The sequence below is a fragment of the Solanum verrucosum genome, unplaced genomic scaffold (assembly GCF_900185275.1).
Source record: "Solanum verrucosum unplaced genomic scaffold, falcon-dt-bn FXZP01001237.1, whole genome shotgun sequence".
Taxonomy (NCBI): Eukaryota; Viridiplantae; Streptophyta; class Magnoliopsida; order Solanales; family Solanaceae; genus Solanum; species Solanum verrucosum.
In genome coordinates, this window is record NW_026019558.1 from 169062 (window position 1) to 189737 (window position 20676).

A 20676-nucleotide genomic window follows, 5' to 3' on the forward strand; every position below is an offset into this window, starting at 1 on the left:
ATTTGTATTCGTCTTACCGATGGACATACATTCAAAATTCTACCGATGGATCATCATATTTTTTATTCGTCCTATCGATGGACATACATTCAAATCCTACCGATGGATCATCTTTTTTCATTCCTCCTACCGATGGACATACATTCAAATCCTACCGATGGATCATCTTTTTTCATTCATCCTACTGATGGACATACATTAAAAATCTTATCGATGGATCGTATATTTTCATTCGTCCTACCGAGGGACATACATTCAAAATCCTACCGATGGATCATCTTTTTTCATTCGTCCTACCGAGGGACATACATTCAAAATCCTACCGATGGATCATCTTTTTTCATTCGTCCTACCGAGGGACATACATTCAAAATCCTACCGATTGATCATATTTTTTCATTCGACCTACCGATGGACATACATTTAAAATCCTACCTATGGATCATTTTTTTTCATTCGTCTTACCAATGGACATACATTCAAAATCCTATCGATTGATCATCTTTTTTCATTCGTCCTACCGATGGACATACATTCAAAATCCAACCGATAGATCATCATTTTACATTCGTCCTACCGATGGACATACATTCAAAATCCTACCAATGGAACATCTTTTTTCATTCGTTCTACCGATGGACATACATTCAAAATCATACCGATTGATCATTATTTTCATTCGTCCTACCGATGGACATGCATTTTTATCCTACTAATGGATCATCTTCATTTGTCATATCGTAAGAGATGCTACCTTTTTTCTGTAATTTTGTTTCTAATAATGAGTTTCATCTTTGTTTTTTGAGAGCATCCAAGAGGATGCATTCTCAATTGAGCAACATGTTCGGACTACTTCAACAAGGAGGCAATACAGCGTGAAACCTTTTGGAAGCAAGTTGAGGATCGACTCCCACCACATCCAGCCACACTTTTATATGAAGGTCATGTGTTCGGCCAAAATCGGGTTTGTCAAGTTTCTTTCCATGATTTTTTTCATCGATCATATCCAACGAAAGAGACAGCTGTTGACACTCAATTTTGGCATAACATTTTTAAAATTCGTAACTTTTAAGTTTTATTTATTTAATAGTTCAAAATACATTTTTTATAATTTTAAATAAGTTTATCGATAACTATCCTTATTTGTCAAAATTTAGGATTTTTTTTATCAATTAATTTTAATTACATTATTTTTTGTCACAACCAGTTGACTATGTTTAAATATTTATTCATTTCGATCAAATCATTAGTTCTGATAAATTGCATCTTTTACATGTCATTAGCTACGTTCATTATACTTTTTAATAATAATTTTATTTGTTATATTTGTTAATATTAATTTTGATACTTTGCACAATCTAGAAATTCATTCGAATATGGATAAAATTTCATGCACAAATATTTTTGAAGGCTAGTGATTTTGGCGCACGATTTTAAAATAATGGTACTGTACTATAGATATTTTTTTATTTTTTATAGGCCAAACACATATACAGCCCCTCAAACTTGCCCTCATTTTTCATTTTGGCACTCCAACTTAACCTCGTTCCATTTTAACCCTTAAACTCCATTTTTTATGTACCATTTAAACACTTACACTAATTTTTATGATTTGTTTTTATTTATGTTCTTCAATTGCAATTTCTTATTTTAAAAAAAATAAACGCGTGCCTGTTAATTAAAAAAATTAAACATTCGCGAACGAACATAAAAATTTTCAAACAATAATATTATTTTTTGATATTTCTCTGTATTTTTGCATGAAAATAAATTGACGAAAGTTCTTTGATTTTCTTTCTTAAACATTCAATTAAATTAAATAACACTACTTTTTTTTTTTTTTATCATTTAAGCTATCTAAATTTAACGCAAATACTCACTTTTAATTTTCAATATAAATCAACACGAATAAAAAAACCCATCTTCAAAAAGACTCGACTAACTTAGTTAATAGCACTACTAAAAAAAGACACTTGTTCATTGCTAATAACATTACTAAACAATGTTAAAACTCGACTTACTTTGTTAGGTTGTAAGTGATTTTAAAGAAAGAAAACCAACACAATTTCATCGATTATTTTTCACACAAAAATACATAACACTCTTAAAAAGAAATTATTATTTTATTAAAAAGAATTGTTTTTTGTTAATTTTTAATTTTTTAACTAAAATTAGATGACACATGTCGATTTAAAATAAGAAATTGCAATTGAAGAATATATATAAAAATAAATAAATCATAAAAATAGTATTTCGTGTTAAAATGAAACATAAAAAGTGAAGTTCAAGGATTAAAATGGAACAAGGTTAAGATAAAGTACCAAAATAAAAAATGTGGACAAGTTAGAGGGACTGTATATGTGTTTGACCTTTTTTATATAAACAATGACTAATTTATTAAATCAAGGGTGGTGGATGATATTTTTGACATGGGGATAAACAATTTCCAAATAGAAAAATCTTAATTTTTACCGCTCCCATTTTCCTTCCTTAGTCGCCACTACCCAAAACCCCATTGTTCACTCTCCCCTTCGACAACAATCACGTCGGAACCACCAACCAAAACCCCAGATCGAAACCACCTCCAGCAGCTCGACACCATCGGAACCCACTAGCGAAAAACCAAAGCGGCCATTAAAGGCGAGCTCGAACCTCAGCCATTTCCAGCGCGAGCTATAAGCTCCAAACAACAGCAAACCAGACCCCTATTCTCTCTTCTCTAGCAGCGAAACCGACCAGATCTCAACCCAACAAGGCAGAGAGATTTAGCTCCGACGAAGCACCAAACTAGCCCCCGCGAACCACCAAAGAACAACCAGGAAATTAGCCTCCAAAGCCCTCTCTTTATTTTCCCATTTTTCCAACCGGAAACAACACCCAACCAGACCACCCAAGCCCTTCAAGATCCGTTTGTCCTTCTCCGACTCTCCAGCGGCCAACAATAACAAGTCAAGCAACCCCCACACAAACTCCAAACTCGCCTGAAACCAGCAACCATCACCCACTTTCCAGCCAGCAAACAAGACCCAAAACCCCGAACCAGTCCCCTTCCCTTTTCCTTTACGATTTTTCTTTTGTTTTGCAAGTGCTCCGGCGAGCCAAAGCAACGCCTCGCTGCTGTTCCGTTCTCTCTCCGGCTGGAAAATGTCTACTCCGATGACCTCTTTTGCTCCTTAGTTTAGCTAATTTTCTATGATGTTTTTTTTTCTCTTCAATTTATTTGTTGGATACTCTCACTCTTGATTTTCTATGTTAATTTGTTGGGTGTTGGGTTGGATATACAGTGGTAGACTAATTTGAATCGTTGATACTTTATCATTAACATCATTTATGTCGTTTAATTGATTATGATTATTATTATTATATTGGTTTTAATTATTTGTTATGGTTAATAGATACAAATTTGTTACGTTAGATATGTTTTGTTACTGTTTTAGTTTTGTTGTTGTTGATCAATGTTATTATTGATTATTATATTCATTTGCTAACTAAATGCATCGTTTTCTTGAAGTTGTTGATTTATTATATTATTATTGTCATGCCTTGTTTTCTTTTTGTTTATTATTATTATTATTTTTTTTTTTTATTATCATATTTATTATATAATCATTATCTCTTCATAAGATTATTAGTGTTATTATTATTGTTGTCAGTTGTGTTATTCTTGTTGAAATTCTTTTTTTTATTTATTCTTTCTCGTTATAGTTTATTATTTGTCTACTTCAATTCCTATTATTGTTCTAAGAAGTTCTAGCAACTCCGTGTTATTGTTTAAATTATTATTGTTTTGTCTAAGTTATTTTGATCTATTCTTTGTTTACTTCAATATTGATTTTGTGTTGAAAACATAAGTTAAATTTGGCCAATGAAAAAATATTTTCGTCGATTTTCAAGGCCTTCTTAATGTTAAAAGACGGAAATTTAGTTTAAGTTCATATATTTTGTTTGTTAAAAATTGGCCAATGAAAAAATCTCTGCATCGATTTTAAAGGCCTTCCTATTTTAAAAGACGAGAATTTAATTTAAGTTTATATATTTTGTATGTTAAAATTGGCCGATGAAGAAATTACCGTCGATTTTCAAAGCCTCTCGTGTTAATAAGACGGGTTTTATTTTCAGTTATTTATTTCATTTATTTTTATTCATTTTTATTAATTACTAACACATTTACTAAGTGTTTTTACAGGTATCTGGAGGTGCTTCCCATTGAATCTATTCAAATTAGGTTCAAATTATACTCTTGTTCATTACTGTATATTATTGACGATAGACAAATTTATGTCGATTCCTATATTATTGTTTTATCATATTACTTGTGTATATTGCATGTTTATTATACTTGTACATTATTTTATCTTCCTTCTCAATTTGAAAAAAAAATGAATTCAATTGGAACCCACATTTATGGATTTTGAAGGATGTCTAACCTCTTCCCTACGGAATAACTTGAACTCCTTACTTAGAATGTAATGGTTTCGTAGATCACTTAATGGTTTCCTAGTTTGTTTCTAAAATTAGGTGACGACTCCTTTAAAATTCGTTTATTCTTAAAATTCTTTTAAAATTAAATCAATTGTTTATTTTTTGAGTCACCGCAATGTTTCGCCCTATTTGAATACAGTATGGACGTAAACAACTACATGGTTTATGGAGACTTTGAATTATATGATCTCAAACTCGTCCCTATATCGGTGCTCAATAATACTCCTAAAATATACTTAACTCATATGTTTGTAAAAAAAAAACTTAGCTTAAAAGCTCTTTTGTAAATCTCAGTTTTCCTTTCTTGTTCAAATGTGAAAAATTTTAAACTCTTGGAAATACTTAGTTTCCGTATAATCTTTAAAAAATGAACTTTACACTTACTCTTCACTAAAAACTAACTCAAAGGCTCTTTTGGAAATCTCATTTTCCTTTCTCATTTAAATGTAAAAACATTACTCTTTGAGAATACATAGTCCCGATATACTCTTTTAAAGAAAATTACTTCAATTCTTACTCTTTACTCAACTCAAAACTTACGTCTTAAAACAAAGTTAAAATATTTGTAAAAGACTTTTGGAAAACTCTTTGAACTCAACTTGACTTGACTCTTAAATTCTCTTGACTTGATTTTTGACTTCCAGACTTGACTCTTAACTTTTCTTGAATAGAATTATGGATTCAAGGATTGTGATTTGTGATAGTAAGATCTCATGATGTTTAGGACTATTTTAAATAGCTAAACATGAGAAAAGGTCAATAAATCACCGTCTTGGAGCAAGTCTGCGACGCGGAGATGCATTTAATTACTTGATCGCGAAATAAATTTTGAAACAATGGAGTCTGTGACCTCTCCGCTACGCGGAGGGAAAATTTTCACGCGGACTTGGTACCTGTTCCTTGTCCGACTTTTTCCTTTTTCGTTTCTAACCCCAATTCAATTAAATTCGATTCTCTTTCTCAATATCTCTTTAGATTCAGGAACGCACAACATTAACACAAGAATCTAACTCAAAGAAACTCTAATAATCAATCTTAAATTATCAAGAACTCCTCAATCTCATCCCAAACTCAAGAACGAAAGCAATTCAATAATACAACTCAAGAACATCAAATTCTCAATCTTTTTAGGAAGAAAATACACTGAATAAAACATGTTTGGCCCGTGGGTGAACGAACACAATGTTGTGTGAACTCACATATCTCGTAGGGATCACCCCTTCACGAAATTCACGGGCCTAGCTTCAAGAACTTGACGATTCCTTGCTCCTTCTCCTCTTTTCTCCTCTTCTTTTCTCTTCTCTCAAAACCCTAACTTGTTTCTCAAAAGCGTAAACTGAATCCAATCAGTTTAGACCCCAACTTAATTCCCATAAATGAAATTAATTAATTGGGTGGTGAAAAGGCAATAATGCCCTTCTAAAATTCAGATTGGACTTTTTTTATTTGAACAATCCAACTTCAAATGGGCATATGTCACTCATACGAACTCGAAATCGCGCAAACTCGGCGACGTTGGAAAGATTATTCTAAGATATTTCCTACGATATCTGGAAACACACTTAACTCATCATGAGCTAGGAGTTATAGTCGTTTGAAGTTGACCAAAAACTCAAACTTAACTTAGGGTGTGTTTGGTATGAAGGAAAACATTTTAATGTTTTCCAATTTACTCATGTTTGGTTGGGCTAAATGTTTTGGAAAATGTTTTCCAAATCAACTAATTTTCCTCAAATTTAAGGAAAATGACTTTCCTTCTAAACTTAAGGAAAACATTTTCCAAAACTCTCTTCCAACTTCAAATTACAATTATTTTTTATTGAAAAATCAATTTATTCCTCAAACCACCCCCCAACCAACCCCTCCCCAAAAAAATAAAAAATTTAAAGTTTGTTTTTAAATTCAATTTTTTTACCTCGATCTCATCCCTACCCCCACCCCCTCCCAAAAAAATATTAAAAATTATTTTAACAAAATATTTTCAATTTCAAAATTTCATTTTTCCACCCCTACCCTCGACCCCACCCACCCACCCCCTGGACCAGCCGCCCACCCCCAAAAAAAATAAAAAATTTCAAGTTTGTTTTTAAAAATTATTTTCAATTTCAAAATTTCATTTTTTCACCCCTACCCTCGATCCCCACCCACCCACCCCCTACCAGCCCACCCCTAACCCCCACCCCCAAAAATATAAAAAATTTCAAGTTTATTTTTAAAAAATATTTTCAATTTCAAAATTTCATTTTTTCACCCCTACCCTTGATCCCCACCCACCCACCCCCTACCAGCCCCCCCACCCCCACCCCCAAAAAAAAATAAAATATTTCAAGTTTGTTTTTAAAAAATATTTTCAATTTCAAAATTTCATTTTTTCACTCCTATCCTTGACCCCCACCCACCCACCCCCTACCAGCCCCCCCACCCCCACCCCCAAAAAAAATTTTAAATTTCAAGTTTGTTCTTAAAAAATATTTTCAATTTCAAAATTTCATTTTTTCACCCCTACATTCACCCACCCCCTACCACCCCCCCACCCCCCAAAAAAAAATTTAAGTTTGTTTTTAAAAACTATTTTCAATTTCAAAATTTATTTTCTACTCTAATAAAAATAAAAGATATTTCTCAAAAATATTTTTCATTCATAAATCAAACACTAAATATGTTTTCCGAAAAATATTTTCTACTCACCAACCAAACATGAGAAAATAAGTTAAAAATCAACTTGTTTTCCTGAAAAACATTTTCTAGGAAAACATTTTCCATGGAAAACATTTTCCTTCATACCAAACACACCCTTAACCTAACCAATTTTCCAGGTTTTTATTATTTCCAAAAAAAATCACTCTTTCTAATTTTAGCTCTTTCTAGTTCTTTCAATTTGCGAGATATTACAATATCTCTCCATTGGAAACATTCGTACTCGAATGAAATTACTCTTAGTAGGCTAAGGGTGTAACATTTAACAGTCAGCTCAAACACCCAACAAACAATGCAATTACAACATGCTAATCTTATAAATCAAAGCCAAGAAAATGATTAGTACCTTAATTTTGAACTTCTCCAAATTCGAAGAGATGTGGATATCTCTTCTTCATATCTTCCTCAGCTTCCCAAGTAGCTTCGTCAACAAACTGGTTCCTTCAAAGAACTTTGACTGATGCTACCTCTTTCGTTCTCAACTTGCGAACTTGACGATTTAGAATCTGAAGAGGAGTCTCCTCATAAAATAAGCTACCCTTGATTCCAATATCTTTAGTTGATATAATCAATGAAGGATCGCCCATGCACTACATGGAGATGTGAAATACCGGATGAACCGTGTCTAATCCTTGTGGTAGCTCCAACTCATAAGCTACATTACCAACCCTTTTCGATATTCTGTAAGGCCCAATATAACGGGGACTAAGCTTCCCATTCTTACCAAAAATCTCATAACACCCTTCATGGGTGAAACTTTAAGATATACTCAATTATCTATTTCAAACTCTAACTCATTTCTCCTAATATCAGTGTAGGATTTCTGACGACTCTGCGTTGTTTTCAACCCTTCTTGAATCACTTTCACTTTCTCCATATTTTGATGAACTAAGTCTGGTCCTATCAACCTAGCTTCACCAAATTCAAACCATCCAATAGGAGATCGGCATCTTCTCCCATAAAGAGCTTCGTAAGGAGCCATCTGGATGCTAGAATGGTAACTATTGGTGTAATCAAACTCAATGAGAGGTAAATGATCATCCCAATTACCCTTGAAATCAATCACACAATCTACCTTGATACCTCAAAAGACCATCTCCCCTTTGTTCAAAAGCCATCACTTTTTGATTATGAACACTTGCCTTTAATTCAAGCAATAAAGCATATTGGTCTTGCTTCTCTTTTACTTCTGACACTAATGATGATTCTGCCCCATTCATCACCACCACTCCTGCTTTTGTGGAATCCATTAGTCAAACTCCTAGTCGTGCAAGTCTATGCATCTCTTTTGCTAACTCTTTCTTATCTCCCTCAAAATGGGCAGTACTACCTATAGATAACCTGCTCAAGGCATTAGCAACAACATTAGCCTTACCTGGGTGATAAAGAATACTCATGTCATAATCCTTGAGTAATTCTATCCACCTCCTTTGTCTGAGATTAAACTCTTTCCAAGTAAACACACACTGAAGACTGTTGTGATCGGTGAACACATCCACATGCACACCATAAAGATAATGACACCATATTTTCAAAGCAAATACTACGGCAGCCAACTCTAAGTCATCGGTTGGATAATTCTTCTCATGAACTTTCAACTGTCTGGAGGCATAAGCTATAACTTTGTCATTTTGCATTAACACACAACCCAAACCAACTCTAGATGCATTACAGTACACAACAAAACCTTGCGTACCTTCTGGTAAGGTCAACTCTGGGGCAGTAGTCAACCTCTTTTTCAATTCCTAAAAGTTTTTCTCACAAGCTTCAGACCATTGAAACTTCACTGTTTTTTGAATCAACTTGGTCAAAGGAGACAAAATTGACGAGAACCCCTCTACAAATCTTCTATAATATCCAGCCAAACCCAAGAAACTCCTAATATCAGTTAATATGTGGGTCTAGTCAAGTGTTGCAGTGCTTCTATCTTTTGGGTATCAACTCTAATTCCATCATCGAAAACTATGTGGCCCAAGAACGCCACAGACTCAAGCCAAAACTCACATTTAGAGAACTTAGCATATAACTCCTTATCTTTCAAAGTCTGAAGAATTATTTTGAGATGACTAGCATGATCTTCCTCATTCCTCGAATAGATTAGTATGTCATCAATGAATACAATAACAAACATATCTAAATAAGGCTTGAATACTCTATTCATAAGGTCCATGAACATTGCAGGTGCATTAGTTAAACCGAACGACATGACCAGAAAATCATAATGACCATAACGGGTCCTGAATGCTATCTTTGGAATATCACATTCCCTTACTCTTAACTAATGGTAGCCAGATCTGAGGTATATGTTAGAGAAACAGGTGGCACCCTAAAGTTGATCGAAAAGATCATCAATTCTCGGAAGATGATACTTATTCTTGATGGTAACCTTGTTCAACTGACGGTAATTTATATCCATCCTAAGGGAACCATCTTTCTTTCTCACAAATGGGACCAGAGCACCCCAAGGTGAGATACTTGGTCGAATGAAATATTTCTCTAAAAGATCTTTCAACTGCTCTGTTAACTCTTTAAACTCTACTGGAGCCATTCTATGGTATAATAGATGTAAGACGAGTATCTGGAAGAATATCTATACCGAAGTCTATCTCTCTCTTAGGAGGAACTCCGGAAAGATCATCTAGGAAGACTTATGGAAACTCTTTTACTACTGGAACTGACTGAATAAGAGGTATCTCAACACTAGAGTCATGAACTTGGACTAAGTGATAGACACACCCCTTGGAAACTTTCTCGCCTTAAGGTACGAAATAAAATGACCCTTAAGCACTGTTGAACTGCTCTTCAACTCTATAACTGGTTCACTGGAAACTGGAACTTGACTACTCGAGTTCTACAATCTATTGATGCATAACCGGCATGAAGCCAGTCCATATCTAGAATGACATCAAAATCTACCATGTCTAACTCAAATAAATTAGTCATGGTACTCTTGTGATTCATGGAAACGGAACAATCACAAAAGACTCTTTCTGCTAGAATAGATTCACCAACAGGTGTAGAAACACTGAAGGGCTCAAGAAGTTGTTTAGGAAGAACATCAAAATTGAAGACTTGAATCCTACCAGTGACAACATCTAGCGAATCTTCTTGCTTCTAGCGACTAGTGATAGCATAAAGACGGTTTTCCCCTCCGCCTGCCCCTGAAGTAGCTCATCAAGATGCAGCTCTATCTTGTGGAGCAACTGAAAAAAACTGGGCTCTATTGCCCCCATTACTATTACTCTGTCTGCTCTTAGGACACTCTCATAAAATGACCATTCTGGCCACACTTGAAGCAACTAGTGGAGCCATCACGACACACCCCTGAGTGGCTCCTGCCATACTTAGCACATGCAGGAGTTTTAGTACCCCCTTGTGCCTTACTACCTTGTGAATGCACAGGTCTAGCTCTGAAGTTCTCAAAATTCTGACTATTGTACTCACATTTGGTCCTTGGTGCAAGGGCGCTAGCAGATAATGGAGCAGGTCCTTTTTCTGCTTATGTTGGAAAGAAGACCGGTTCACATTACTCTTTTGCTACCCGAATTCATTCCTTGATGTCCTAACTCTTTTGTTCTTAAACTTTTCTCTATCCTTTAGCTGGTCCTCCTCAGCTTGTTGCACATGGATCATCAGCCATGCTATACTCATGTAACCTATTAGCATGGCTACCGTACTTTCCTTATTTGACAAACGAGTCAACCCTACAACGAATAAACTCATCATGCTCCTCATGTCGTCAACCATCTCTTTACTTCTCTTAGCTCAAGGGGAAAGAAATTCCTCATGAAGGCACTCTTGACCAAAGGCTATCTCACAATCGGTTACACATAAGCACAAGTTAGAAAGAGACTTTTATAGAGACACACTCTATCGCACGAAATGAGTATCAAAGAAGTGAAGGAATTCCTAAATGTTGCGGCCTCCTAATTATAGATGTGGCACGCTTCACACAGATAACTAGGACTCTATAGACAGGACTTCATAGACTCCCTAGGACTCTTGAACTCTGTGCTTTGGTACCAAGTTTGTCATGCCCCGAGCCTACACCCTGGGCGGGATTGGCACTCAAGAACCATTGCTGGCCCCAAGAGAACCCTTGGCCTGACTTACTTACTCAGCGGAAGACTTTAAGCACTAAGAAAAGACCTCAAATGCAACATACCTCAACTGTCTCAAACTAAACTCATAATGTTTTAGAAATAAACATTCAACTTAGCCAAAGTAGCAACTCAAAACTGAACATAAGTCAATAACAAGATAAAGACAAATGAACTAACTGGCTGTCTATATATGAAGCCTTTAATAACTGAGATGGATGTCTGGAGAAGACCCACAATATCCTAATGAACTAAATACTGAAAAGCAATAAAAATGGATCTTTCTGAAGCAAAGAAGGTGACCAACTGACTCTGAGTGCTCAACTAGATCAACGAGGCGCTGGATGCTAATCCTGGTTACCTCCGTCTGCATCATAATAAGATGTAGGCCAACTAACATCACTACATTGAATGTATAAGTGTGCGAGTTGGAATGCTAAACATAACATAGGCTTGAAAAGAATCTGAAAGAAGCACTTACCTTCGCTTTACTCAACTCTTGAATAACTAACTCAATATAATGCAATAAAACACATGCAATAAATAGAAAGCCTTTAAAAGAGTAGAAAACAACTTAGTTCGTTAAAGAAAATGCAATAACAAACTCAACTTTACTCATATAAGAAAGTAGTATAGTTTATGTGGGAGATTCTCTAATCGACAACTACCACTATGAGCCTAAGTGGTGATATAACATCTTGCCTAGGCAGCCAGAAGTGTCCTATATTTTGTCGTCATATAGAACGCCTTAACTAAATGGATCCACTAGTCTATGCTAAAAAACACTTAAGGAGTCATCTAAAAAGTATGATCATTTACTACCCATGATAACTACATGATTTATGGAGACTTTGGATTATCTAAACTCAAACTCGTTCCCATATCGGCGCTCAATACTACTCCCAAAATATACTTAGCTCATATGTTTGTAAAAACAAAACTCTTTCTTTGGTTTGAGATAATTACTCAAAAAAACTTAGCTTAAAAGCTCTCCTGGAAATCTCAGTTTCCATTTCTTGTTCAAATGTGAAAACATTTTAAACTCTTGGAAATACTTAGTTCCCGTATAATTTTTGAAAATTGAACTTTACTCTTACTCTTTATTGAAAACTAGCTCAAAGGATCTTTTGGAAATCTCAATTTCCTTTCTCATTTAAATGTAAAACATTTAGTCTTTGGGAATATATAGTCCCGATATACTCTTTTGAAGAAAATGACTTCAATCTTTACTCTTTACTCAGCTCAAAACTTAAGTCTTAAAACAAAGTTAAAACATTTGTAAAAGACTTTTGGAAAACTCTTTGAACTCAACTTGACTTGACTATTAACTTCTCTTGACTTGATTCCATTGACTTCTAGACTTGACTCTTAACTTTCCTTGAAATGAATTATGGATTCAAGGATTGTGATTTGTGATAGGAAGGATCTCATGATGTTTAGAAGTGATTTTAAATAGCTAAACATTGAGAAAAGGTTAAGAAATCACCGTCTTGGAACAAGTCCACGACGTGGAGATGCATTTAATTATTTGGTCGCGAAATAAATTTTGAAACAGTGGAGTATGCGACTTATCCGCGACGCGGAGAGAAAATTTTCACACTAAAGGAACAGGTCCACCCTGGTACCTGTTCCTTGTCTGACTTTTTCCTTTTTCGTTTTCTAACCCCAATTCGCCTAAATTTGATTCTTTTTCTCAATATCTCTTTAGATTCAGGTACCCACAACATATACACAAGAATCTAACTCAAAGCAACTCTAATAATCAATCTTAAACTCTCAAGAACTCCTCAATCTCATCCCAAATTCAAGAACGAAAGCAATTCAAGAATACAACTCAAGAACATCAAATTCTCAATCTTTTTAGGACGAAATTACACTGAATAAAACATGTTTGGCGCTTGGGTGAACGAACCCAATGTTGTGTGAACTCACATACCTCATAGGGATCACCCCTTCACGAAATCCATGAGCCTAGCTTCAAGAACTTGACGATGCATTGCTCCTTCTCCCTTTTTCTGCTCTTCTTTTCTCTTCTCTTAAAACCCTAACTTGTTTCTCAAAAGTGTAAACTGAATCCAATCAGTTTAGACCCCAACTTAATTAGCAAAAACGAAATTAATTAATTGGGTGGTGAAAAGAGTATAATGCCCTTCTAAAATCCGGATTGGACTTTTCTTATTTGAACAACCCAACTACAAATGGGAATATCTCACTCATACAAACTCGGAATCGTGCGAACTCGGCGGCGTTAGAAAGATTATTCCAAGATATTTCCTACGATATCTGGAAACACACCTAACTAATCCTGAGCTAGGAGTTATAGTCGTTTGAATTTGACCAAAAACTCAAACTTAACTTAATAAAATTTCCAGGTTTTTATTATTTCCAAAAATATCACTCTTTCTAATTCTAGTTCTTTCAATTTGCGAGATTTTACAAAATCGATAAACAATGTATATATTTGAACTATTGAATAAATAAAACTTAAAAGTTAAGAATTTTGAAAATGTAGGCCAAAATTGGGTGTCAACAAGTGGTCTCCTTATAGACTTGTGAAATCCTTCCCTTTTGGAGTTGAGTTTGGCTTAAGATCCATTTTTCAATACTATATTAAAAAAGCATTAGGTGTTAGAAAGCTATATAAGCTATTTGATCACTTCAATACATTGCAAGCAACATACTCTCAAATAGAGATCTAATTGACAAGCACGGTACCTGGGATACTATCACAATTATCACATCCAAATATCCATGAACTGCTGATCCATATCTGAAAAAAGATATATATCATAGACTATGTACCAGACATGAGAAAAAGAAAAGCCTTCGTGTTTATTTCACCTTGGAAATTTCAGTTTTTGTGATTGAAATCTTGTCAAATCTAGGATCCAATAAATGGCGAAGAAACCTGAAAGCTCTGGAGATAAAGAAACATATATTCTGAGGCCACAACATGAAACTGGAAAGTGGAGAAATTCCTCTCTAATACACATCCGTAGGGATGTACTTTGAATGAATCGGAAGTGGCATATCATGATGAAATTTGATTTTGTAAACATAAGCCTGAAATATAACTTTTCCAACATTACTAATTATATATTTCAATGATACGAAACTTCAAGTAATCAAGTCACCCGGGCATTTCATAAATAATGTATCAACACATAATACATGTCTTTGTTGTATTATGTATAATAGAGATTAGCAAGTCGATGATTGCAAGAGTCAGAATCTATTAATTAAAACAAAGAACATAAATTTTGATACAAATATCTTATCACTCTCTCCAGTACTAACTTCACTCCTGCAATATCCATAAGAAATTCATTACCACTTGGTGTTCTATTCCTTCCCTTTGAAGAGGTATAAGTCCCCATATCAACAACTATTAATTGACTTCTACATTAAATTTTCTATATTACTCAATTTTGTATCTGATTAGAGCAATGAAGGCGATAGAATTGACTGACACAATAAATGAAAAAGAAAAAGCATTAAGAAAAACAAATGAAATCAAATAACAGAGAGAAGATACTCACCTCAACTTTTTAACACTACATTGGAAGACCAACGATTGGAGAAATTTCAAAAATAGAAACTATGACATTGGAAGAAAGAGAAATAGCTCATGTAAATGCCTCTAGGAGCAAATGATATTGGAAGGCAAGACAAATTACCCTAAATAAGTTGAGCAAATGACATGAAACGGAGATGTCAAACATGAATCTTAACTTAAATTTATGCATAATTATACAAATATTTTAAATAATATGTAATTCTTTTGCAACAATATAGAAAAGTTGACTTGTCCATTAACGAAAGCACTAGGAATTACAGAGAGAGATATCAGTTCTGGTGTCTTTATTTTTAGAGCACTACAATACCAGTGCTTTAATATAATCCAATCAATGTCAAGACTAAGAGTCTCACAAGTCATTAGTAATAAAATCATTTAAGATATACACTAACAGCCAAATCTGGGATTGAGGAGCAATTGATTTATTATTGCAGATGTCTAAGAAAAATTGCCTAATCATAGCAACAAAGTTGTTTAAATAGAAATATCAATAAAACCAGTAGATACAAAAATAATATCCTAAAACAATATAAAGGTAAAAGAAAATGATATTTTCGCCTCACCTTTCTCTTTATGCTGCCTATTAAAAGACTTTAATCCAGCCTTTCTCGTCCTTATTAGATGTGGTCGCATGTTGATATAAAAATTAGATTGAGCTTTGAATGGAGATATTGAAGTCGCAAACTCCCTCAATATGTATAGTGGAATGAGCAACAAATTAAGCCTCCACACAAACATATGGTCAAGTCTCATCATTAAGTGGTTAGATATCATGCCTCATCAATTTTGACAATTTTATATGATGGAGTTTTTACACACTAATGCAGTTGAAGCTCTAAAAATAGTTCATCATTGCTTTACAATCATAAGAAAAGTAAAAAATAAGAATCATGATAAGAAAAGTGTACATTAGTAGACCATATTTATGAATATGTTACATTTACAGATAATACTAACAAAGGAAGCAACATCTGACTTTTTGCCCATTAATAACAAAAATAGCTAAGTTGATTGGGGATTGTAAAACAAAAATGGATTTTAATTGTTACAAAACATTTCTATGTAAATGTAGAGAAGCTAAAGACAATTTTGTAATAAAACATGTTAATTTTACTACTTATCAACATACATACTGATAGCAAGCTCAGGCTGCTATACAACTATGTCTTAGGACCAATGTAGATGAAATGCCTACAAATAATGAGAAACTGGCCATTTTCACATCAATATACAATTCATAATATTGAATTACTAATAGAACCAACTAAGAATCTTCTAGAACAGTTAGTTTGTTATAAAGTTGGTTAGAGGCAATTGATGCAGTGAAGGATATAATACGTGAATAATGTGAAGTTAGTTAGAATCTGAGTACGCACAAGTGTCATCTATATAAAGAGATAAAAGTGTATTAGATAGAGTAGAAGAATAAGCTCAGATTCTAGAAGTAAATAGTAATGGAGCTCTTACAATTTCAATGAATTTACTGCTTTGTAAAGTTTAGGAAGTTTATATGGTGTCAAAGTTCTGATCAAGGGCAAAACTAAGAGGAAGAAGAAGTCAGATCCTTAAAGTTTTGAGGGTTAACAATGGTGGAAACACAGACAGAAGAAGCAGAGGTTGATCCGCAGACAAATCACAATCATCCTCTTCATCTACAAGCTTCAGATACTCCTGAAGTTGCATTAATTCTTATGAAGCTCATTGGGCTAGAGAATTATGGTGTATGGAGAAGATCGATGCGTCTGACACTTCTAGTCAAAAACAACCTTGGATTTGTTGATGGCACATGTGCTAAGAGTTCATACAAAAGAGACCTAGAAATTAGATGGGAGAGATGTGATGTTGTTGTGCTATCATGGATCAGTGCAGCAGTAGATCCAGAGTTGATGACAAGCATTGTTTATGCATCTAGTTCGAAGAAGATCCGGAACGATTTCAAGGAAAGGTTCGATAAATCGAATTTTACAAGAAATTTTCATCTATGGAAAGAGATCAGCATGATTCATCAAGGTACTGATTCTGTAACTTCTTATTACTCGAAAATGAGAGATCTATGGGATGAAATGGATGTAATGGTACCATATCCTTCTTGTGATTGTGTGGAGTCAAGTTCTCATGTTGAACATGTTGAACAACAAAGACTGCTACAATTCTTAGTAGGACTGAATGAAAGTTATGCACAAATTAGAAGTTCTATTCTACTTAGTGCAACTGTTCCTAGCGTTAATCAAGCTTATGTAATGGCAATTCAAGAGGCAAGTCAAATGAGACTAGGACAAGCTGAAGGTGGTAAGGATCCTTTAACAATGATGGCAGGTAGAACTACACAATCACACAATTTTCAAACACAAAATCACACTTTCCAAGCTAGGAGACCTCAAGGTTAGAACTCACATGGAAAGAGGTCGGGACTGATCTGTGAGCATTATGTATTTAAAGGTCACATAAAAGACACCTGCTATAGGATTGTAAGTTTTCCAACTGATTTTAAAAGCAAGAGGAAGTCATCAGCAAATGAGGATAATATGCCTCATGCCAATGTCTCAGCAGTAACTTCATCAGATTCAGAGAAAAATGAAAGATCTGGCTCTAAGTTCTATTTTCCAAGAGGATACTTCACTAGAGACCATTATGATCAACTCCTTAGCATGGTGGATTCACCAATAGGAACTTGCAAGGATAATGCTCTAGCAGGTAAGCATGCTCTATCTGGCAATGTTAATGTTGATGTTAGATGGATAATTGATTCAGGGGCTACACAACATATATCATATTGTAATAGTCTGCTAGGTGATTGTAGAAAATTATCAGACTCCAATCACTACAAGGTGCAGGTACCAACAGGAAATAGAATACATGTTGATCATGTTGGAGATGCAGTGATTTTGAGAGATTGTAAGATTAAAAATGTTCTACGTGTACTAGACAGCAAATTCAATTTACTATTAGTATCTAAACTGACCAGGGATTTGAAGTGCATGGTGTCGTTTTATCCTGGCTTCTGCGTAATGCAGGTTGTATGTAATGGAGAGGTGATTGGGATTGGTAAAGAAGAGGAAGGTCTATATATCCTGAGGCATAGGCATGAAGTTACACCTATAATTGGAGTTGTTCTAAAAGAGAAGAATTCAGTAGAGCATAGACTGTGGCATCTTAGATTGGGCCACCCTTCAATAAAAGTAATGAAGCATCTCTCAATGTTGAAGAATACAGTTGATGCGAATGTGCAGATTGATTGTATGATTTGTCCCCTAGCAAAGCAATGTAAGCTTAAATTCCCTTCTAGTATCACTCAGACTACTAAGATATTCCAGCTTGTTCACTTAGATGTCTTGGGACCTCATAAAGATCCTACTTATGATAGAAAACATTATTTTCTGACTACTGTAGATGATTTTAGAAGATTCACATGGATTACTCTATTACAATCTAAGAAGGATGCATTAGTTGTGTTGAAAAGTTTTATAGCCATGATTTGTAATCAGTTTGATTGTTCAATAAAAATTCTGAGGTCTGGCAATGGTACTGAGATAGTAAATCAGAGGTGATTCTAGTTGCTTCCATACAAGAGGTGCCACTAGCTAATGATGGTCCAAGGAAGACACACAGATCATGCAAACCACCTGTGTGGCTCAAAGATTTTGTTGTGCCCAAGAAAACAAATCCCCACTCTATTACTAATCATGTTTGTTATGACAATGTGTCCCAGGGTTATCAAACTTACTTACATGCTTTTTCAGCAACTATAGTGCCTTATTCTTTCAATGAAGCCTCTCAAGACAAGCTATGGATGGATGTCATGCAGCAGGAAATCCTAGCTTTAGAAGACAATGACACTTGGACCATTGTTGAGTTGCCACCAGGTTAAAAGGTAATTGGTTCAAAGTGGGTGTACAAGATCAAATACAAGTCAAATGGTGAAGTGGACAGGTACAAACCTTGACTAGTGGCAAAAGGATTCACTCAAAGAGAAGGCCTTGATTACCATGACACTTTCTCTCCAGTTGCAAAAATGGTTACCATCAGAACCGCTCTAAGTCTGGCAGCTTCACATGACTGGGATATTTCTCAAATGGATGTCAATAATGCCTTTTTACAAGGTGATTTAGTTGAAGACATCTACATGGAACTTCCTCTTGGTTTCCAGAAGAAGGCAGAGAATAAAGTATGTAAGCTAAGGAAGTCACTCTATGGTTTCTAGCTCCTAAGGTGTCTGTTAATTCTGCTTCATTCCAACCTTTTATTATTTTTGAATTAAAATTTTCTGGTAATTTTGTGAAATATAATTTTCTTATTTCTTTACTTTCTTATGTGCTATATGTTCCTTTATAATAGTATTCTCTAAATGAACATGTATATTCATCAATGTAACACATATTACATATTGCTAATTTTGTTATTAGATTCCGATTTATGATTTTTTCTTTATTTTGTTCTTCTACCTCTGTTGTCATACTACTAAATTCATTTCTTATAGCTATTTTGTATTTATATAATATTTCCATAGTTGTAGTGGCTATTCCACCATCAAATTTTTTATTATTTCTTAGGGTTTTTAAACTTTCATCTGATAAATTTTGTAGCTATAATTTTACTGTTCCTATAAGCGTACTTTCTATATATCCTGGTACCTCTATTATTACTATTTTGTTATCTATTAATTGTTTTGATATATATCCTATCCATAATTGGATTGTTTTATTTATATCTGCTACACAATCTAAATCTAAAAAATCATGTCGTTCAGTTATTGGTTTAGGTGTCCATTTTTTATTTAATTTTTTATCCCATATAGTTTTTTCTCTATCATATTGTCCATAGTTTTCATTGTAATATTTTGGATCAAAATTTTTTGGGTTTTTTACTCCTGATGTGCTAGGTTTTTCATCCATGTCTACTTCTCCTGTATTTACTTCTAAATTCTTTGTATTATCTATGTTTGCTAAAAGTTCTGTATATGTTTCGCTTGTTTCCGAATGTTGTTCATCTAGATCACATTATTTATTTCATCAACTCTTATTTCAGGTAGATTATCTTGGTTATTTTCTTCTTTTCCTTCTAATTCATCTTCTAATTGTAATTTTTCTTTAAATTTAATTATCTCATTTGCTAATTTTGTTTTTTTGTTCGTTTTCTTTTTGTTTCATTTCATATATTTCTTTTAACATTGCCAGTTCTTTTTCTAGTTCTATTATTTTAGTATTTCTTACTTCTTCTAATTGTTGTACTTCCTTTTTTGTTTGTTGTTTTATTTTTTCAATTTCTATTTTTCTATCTATTTCTTCATTTTCTTTTGTTATTCTTATCATAGCAGTTAAACTATCTTCTAGTTTTACCGTTTCTTTTTCTAACATTAAACTTAGATTGTCACCTATTTTCTTATATCTTCTTCCTAGATTGGAAAATATTATCTTTATTTTTAATCCGTCATAGTTTACATATGTTTTTTCATCTATTGCGTATTCTTCCTTATTCATTTATTAATTGTGTTGAAGTTTATATTCTAAACTTTCTATTTGTATTTCTAGATAGAAAATAGTTTTTCTCTGTGCTATTATAGATTTTCTACAAATTTCTACGAATATATTATTATTAAGTCTATTTTGCCTATGTTTTAATTTTTGCCTTTTCGCTATAATTATTTCAGTAAGTTTTTCTTTATATTCATTATTCTCGCTATTAATTGTATCTTTAAATATTGAATATATTTATATTCTATTTTAGATATGTTATCTATTAATTGATTTAGTTTGTCGTTATCGGTTTTTGTAATATTGAGTTGTTTATATTCCGGATATAATTTGTTTAATTTTCTTCTTA

General features: G+C 33.8%; 1 pseudogene; it reads right to left on the reverse strand.

Annotated features, from left to right (window-relative positions):
- Nucleotides 1-2765: 2765 nt before the first annotated feature.
- LOC125815842 (uncharacterized) lies at nucleotides 2766-10926 on the reverse strand (annotated as a pseudogene).
- Nucleotides 10927-20676: the final 9750 nt, after the last annotated feature.